A 6,652-nucleotide genomic window follows, 5' to 3' on the forward strand; every position below is an offset into this window, starting at 1 on the left:
ACACACACATGCACACACACACCCCCACAAATAACCACTCATTGCTGCTTTTAGTATGCACTTTCCACCCCCTTTTCGTAAGTAAAACTCTCTCCCGAAATCGTTCGCCTTGAAGGGAAAGTAGTGTCAATTTGATTGTGAATTTATTCGGTTATTGAACCAACATCCCCACCCCCCGCGGAGGGGGTGAAAATGTGGGATGGATAACGATTACCGATCGTATGTGGCATGAGAACGCGATGAGAAGCATTTTCCCGAGTAAAAGAACTGCAAAGAGTGGACTCTGGAAAGGTAGCGAAAGAAAGGGGCAAGTGGTGTCTACAAGTTGGTACATTTCTTTGTTCACAGCTAAATCAGTTTTTATGCGATAAACTTGTTTATTCCCGTCCGTTTGGGGGGCTGCATGGCGCCGAAAAGGATTCACTGAATCGTGCATTTTCTTTTCCCTCGCATCCCCTTTGGGGCACTAAACGATAGTTTTGCGATTTGTTTGTGATACTGTACACTTTCTTTTCTTTCTCCGGTCGCTTTTCCCTCGGTGAAGGAGTCCTTTCTTCTTTCTCTGAATTTCAGTTGGTCTCAGTTTTCATTACTTCTTTTTCCTACGATTAGTTGCACCAAACCGGGTCTGGTTGGGAAGATATATTCCCCGAACGTTGCACGATAACGATTAACGAAGGCGAGAATTGGATCGTAAACGATATCGGGATAAACAAAACGGGGCTGACATTCGTATCAGGAATATGTAAGCTGTTTATAGAAGGTGCTAAATTGAGCCAATAGAGAAAGCATTCTCCTCCGTTGTTTATTATTTTGTGTTGTTAAGATAACCTAATTTGTTTGTTTGTAGTTAAATTTAATAGAAAGATGTTTTGACTAATCTAAAGTCTTAACACATTAAACTAAGGTTGTACTGGAACAACATAACAACTATCGAGGTTCTTACGAAGTGCACGTGGAACAGTAATAAAAAGAGCTATTGTTCCACTTGCCTCACAATAAAAGTCACCACAAATAGACGTCCGCGCCCAAAGCTTTATCGGTAATTATCCACCATAAAAAGCCGTGTAACTACCGTTACCATAACGCACGCACGTCTACAGTACCTTGGAGGTATTTAACTGTGCGTCTTTTATTTCTCCTTTTCACCCATTGGAATGGGCCCCAAAAACAGAACGAAACCACATTGCCTTAATTGCCGAATTGACGATACGCACAGCCCACCCAATACACTCGTGAATGATTAATGATCGTTAGCCTTTACCTTCGCACACACGGACTACTGCCCGAAAGTGCTCCGTTCATGCATGCCAAGCAGGCAAATAAAGCATGCACCACCGAATAAACGGTTGCCCAAATTTTCATTAACACAATGTTGCCCCCCACCCAGAGGGTTTGTTGCATAATTAATCATAAATCGCGCGTCACCGAACTGCATGCCGTGCGGAAGGAAAAGAATGGCCCCTCGAGGGGTGGTAAATCAAGTATTCACCATTCTTTGACTGACTAGCATCGTTGAACCCATCAAACTTTGCTGTACAATTCCATTCATAGGCGTCCGTTCTTGTTCCCACTGAATGGATACATGCGTGCTCGCTAAAACACTGCTTAGCAATGCATTACTTATGTTCCGTTCCTTCGGAGATCGAAAGACAAACTTCAATGAGATCCGACGGCGGATATTACAAATTCTGCTCGCGCCATTTTGCACCGCGAAGTGTTGGCGAAACAACGCACCAACCTGTCACGGATGTCCACACAGGAAAGCATCCGCAACGACGACGACGACGACATGCAAATTCGCACCGGCTGACATTAATAATAGCTTTCGAGATGCTACGGAAACGGAACGAGAGGAAACCGGAATAGTTTTCCGAAACAAGTAAATCAACTTTCCTCATTTTCACAAGTCAACGAGCATTGTCAGAGAAGTTTCTCTAGGTCCGCGCGGGTACCGTGGAAGATGAAGTTTGCCCATTGATCACTTCCGACAGATGTAAGAAAAAGAAAAAAAGAATCTTCATTGTGCGATTCAATTTCTGAACACGTTAAAAATACTATTATCTAATTTCCCAAACAACACCTTGAACTAAATGCTAAAAATACCTCCCCATTCCCAACCAACAATCACCAGTATCAAAGTTCGAAAACAGACAGCATTGGAAAACGGTCGGTGACCATGGCATGCTGTGCTTATATTGCGCTCTTGACTCACAGCCTGCACAAGTCAGGATGGCCGAGCGGTCTAAGGCGCCAGATTTAAGCTCTGGTTCCCGTAAGGGAGCGTGGGTTCGAACCCCACTTCTGACATCCTCTTTTTTTGTACTTGCGTACAACTTTTTCACGCAACGGGCAACAACTTTTTACCACTTGCGTGCAACTTTTGTACAGTGTTGGATGGAGAAACAGACAAAACAATGGAAATTTCACAGCACATTCCATGGAATTGTTTATTTGCCCGGTTTTTTCGAGTTTGTTTTGAAATCATGCCACCCAGCGTGTGTTGATAGCAATGATTCCCAGCTGTTCAACGTCCAGCATTCAGTCATTTTCTTTTGCAAGATTAGATAAGAAAGAAGACAAAAAAATACTTCCCTGCTATCGCCTTCGAATATGAAATGCAAAGCAATCTGTTCTGGTCAATGAATTCGTGAATGTACGAAAATAACCGACGCTCCCTCCACTTTGCTGCTGCTCGGTTCATTTGCAAGCGTGCTCTAAAAATAGTGTCCATTCAAGCCTTGGCCCCAAGACGCGTCTTCACGCTCTCCTGCTAATGAGGATCACTCGACGTCTGACAAGCAAGCGAGTACTTCTTCGGCAAGACCATCTTGGTACCATATGGCCGCGATAAAAATATCACCGCAAACCGAGATGCGTTAACCGGGATCATTTTCAAGCCGACATCGAGATAGCGTACGTATAGCTCGGTTCGGAAGCCACGACGCTCGGGTGCGTGTTTATATTTAAATCTAGTGAACAAAATTTTCCGGGATCAATTCCCATGTAGAGACGTTTTCTGGAAACAGAAAGATTTATTTAGAGCCAAGATAAGAAGGTTCATATGAAACTGCCGAAAATTCCTCTGATGTACTTGTCCTAACAGGCAATGCAAGATTCATCATTAACTTCGGCACAGATTGCGTCCCATCGATGGGGTGGATAAGTACTCCGCATTGCGCTTATGCCATGGTTCGGTTAGTGTTTCCATCGATGATACAAATTATGTTTTTTTTTTTGCCAGCGAGGAGAGTGAACTCGACCATAGAACAACCTTTCATTGCCATCCTTTCGCGTATCAGACCAGGAAGCAGGCAGATTATCACCGTTCTGCCATCGACGCCATGTCGGATTGACAGGTTCATGTTTTCCAAAGATGTTACTGTACGTCACTGATAAACTCCACCGTTTATGTCCTGGTCCACAACACACGAAGGACGGTTTGTAACATTCGCCTATCTTACAAGGGTAGAAATGAGTCAGGATCAAAATATGACGAACTAGGAACTGTCGGTTGCATTAAAGCGATTGTATTTCTTGGCCATTCCCTTAGGAAGGTTGTTGAACAGCGTGTTTACCTTCTCGTGTGATGTAAGATAAGGGAAAATTAATCCAGAACGGACAATTCCATGATCAATCAAGCGAGCTAAAGCCTCTTGCTTCAATTTTGACTTGTCTAGAACCCATGGAGCTCCCGTTGATTGGGGCAAGGTTAATCTATAAAGGTTCAATCACACAAACAGACCGAGTTCGCTAAGCATTACAGGGTTTTATACAATTACTCATTGCAAAACTGGCGCCAGTCGGCGGACACGAACAAGATAAAACCGGCGCACTCCGGGCATGTCCCCGGCAAGTCCTTCATCAGCTAAAACATGACCACTTTCTGGCTTATCTGGCGACACAAAGCGAGGTAGAGTGTAAAAGAGCCGTATTTTGCACGATTTTATTGAGTATAAATTCGCGCTAATCGGAAATTTATTGCTCCATCTGTGGCAAGAGTCGCTTCCAGTGGCAAGTGGCGCAAACACACACGTACATACACGTTCAGGCTACTTGTTTTCGTTATTGGCAGACCATCGATTGGAGCTCGATTGAAAGTGTCTGTCGTACGTCCATCATCGGCCAGCACTATCACGATCTGAGAGTCCCAGCTCAACGCTGCTGGGAGAATCCTTGGGCAGTGAACTTCACTCGAAGGAAAACGGTTCCCTAGGAAAGTGGAGTTTCGTCATAAAATAGCCACCCAGTTAATCAGATAATGTGTTTCCATTTGCCAACCGCAGGATCATTTATCACACGCCAACCTTTTTTTCCACCGGCTTTAATTGACCACATGGTGGAAATGGGCTTCATATGGAGTGGAGGTTTAACAACCTTCTGCCATCGTTAATTGTGATTCGGTGAACTCGCAAACACTTGACAAACTCCAGAGATGACAGAAGATTCGTGTGAACTAAATGGAACGAAGTAAAGTCTGGAACTGTTCCCAGAAAAGCTCGTTTTAGGCACGCCTTAATCGGTTTTAGGCGACATTAACTCCTAATTACTACTCCCAATATTCCAGGGACGCATTATTACTTACATTCAGAGTCCATACAGTCATGCCCTTCAGACAGATCAACAAGAGAAAAGTGGGAATTCTATTTAAAGCAGTATAAACACTGCGTGGACAGATCGTTTATCATACTAACGCTTGAAACACTTGAATTAAACCATAGAACTCAGAAAATATGCGCCTCAAGCCGGTATCACTTGACATTCAGGGGTCTTTTAGGACAAGATTATTAACTCATTCGCTAAAGAAAAAACACAAGAAAACGAACTAATCAACACAATCATTAGCGGTTGAACATTAATTTGATTATGACTAACTTGCGACTGGAATTAAAGAAAACCCCGCGTGTAAATAATTCATCGCATCTTAACACAAAAAAGGGAGATCTCCAGCGGACCTTGTCTAGTCACGCGCTTCCGTCAAAACAATTATCTGACTCACTGGATAAGGTGATTCCGCAGGTTGAGCGAAAACCGGCTTTGAGAAGAAACCTGTTCGCCTATTTAACCCACCTTCGACACTTTACTTTTCGACAGCATTTGTTTGCTTTCCGGCGCAATATGTAAGCAAGTGGAATGCAGTGCGAAACGCAAAGTAAATAATCTTCAAAATAAATTTACATTTTTGGCATCTTTTGGACGGGTTTATCCACGAACCAGCGGGTAAGATGATGAATGTGTAGACATAGAAATCGTTTTCAAAATATTTTGAATCATCAATCAATTGTGGAGAAGTACGATCTTACTCACCGGGTGTTGGGATGAGATGATTATGGGAAACTCCCCGTCAAAAGGGAATATTTTACACCTCTCAGGTACTTTTGCGAGGCGAAGGGATTGACCACCAGTGAAGAAAAGGAATGGAATACAATCTTCCGGGTGAAGTTTCACCCAAGTTCACAGTGCAATGATCGTTCGGTCCTTAGAAGAGTAACATCAGCATTCCAACATCAAACATTCTCAAGCGTTAAATGCCCCCCTCCTTTAAGCCGAAGAAACATATGCTGGTAAGCATTTCAATTACTCCGATTTCAATCTCGCATGTATCATGTGCGGCATTAGAAAAGAATGATTCAAGATCACATCCCGCTTCGAGCCCGATCGGATTCTCAAGTGTCCGTTGGCTTTCTTTACAATAAGTCTGAAGGAAGAAAAAAAACGTTCAAGATGTGACTTTTTCCATCGCTCATTCATGCTTTCCTATGCTTCAGATCTCAGATCTTGAAAAACGAAACCGATCCCTCATTCGCGGGGAAGGGGTTCGTTGGAGGGTTGGGTTCCTCAACACTAGATGATGATGAACGCATGACGATCGTACGCCGATGAATGTACACTATTCTTCAATCGTCGGTTTAATGAGTTTCTTAAACCCCGTCCAGCACAGAGTCATAAATTGTTCCGCACGTTCTCTCATATCTCTCCAAGTTCCTAGTCACAAACGCAACAAGTGCATCCACACCATCGAGTGCATTAACTCTCGTCCAGCGCATCGATCTTCCGATCGTTTTGTTGTGAAACTCCATCGGCGGGGAAAAAAACGGGAAAAGGCACGTCTCTTCAGTTTTTCCTTCCATTTTTATCGCGTCCTACGTTTTCGTGACAATCGATTTAGGAGCTGTAAAACGAAATTATCGAATGCAACGATCGGGAAGGGCATAAACCCTCGACGTTCAGGCCCGAAAGATCGATGAACTGTTGCAAAATGAAGCCGAAGAGGCAAGAGACGAGGAGCTAGAGGTAATGAGTAAATGATTTATGAGGCCGACCGACGACAGTTGGTGGGGGGCGGGGCCTAGAAAACGAGATCGCGATCGAGATACAGTGACTCCGATTGAGAAACCAATGCCTTCGGGGGGGCAAAACATCACAAACAGTCATTCGATATAAATAAATTGTTTTCAACTGAGTCACCCCAAACGAAGGAGGAAATGAAGCGAATCCAAATGTGTGTGAAATGTAAAAGCATAAATCACATTAATATACGCCAAAACGCACAAACTTCATCCTTATGTTTCGCTCGGAACAGCGAACGAAATGGGAAAATCCTTCCGGGCGTCGCGACGACAAACCAATTAAATTAGAAGTGCGATATTGT

The 6,652-nt window shown here is 43.6% G+C and overlaps 1 non-coding gene across 1 annotated transcript; it reads left to right on the forward strand.

Annotated features, from left to right (window-relative positions):
* The first annotated feature begins 2,226 nt into the window (after positions 1-2,226).
* Positions 2,227-2,310, forward strand: Trnal-uaa (transfer RNA leucine (anticodon UAA)). Its single transcript has one exon. It is a non-coding gene; the product is annotated as a tRNA-Leu (tRNA).
* Positions 2,311-6,652: the final 4,342 nt, after the last annotated feature.

This window comes from Anopheles ziemanni, chromosome 3 (genome assembly GCF_943734765.1).
Source record: "Anopheles ziemanni chromosome 3, idAnoZiCoDA_A2_x.2, whole genome shotgun sequence".
In the NCBI taxonomy this organism is placed as follows: domain Eukaryota; kingdom Metazoa; phylum Arthropoda; class Insecta; order Diptera; family Culicidae; genus Anopheles; species Anopheles ziemanni.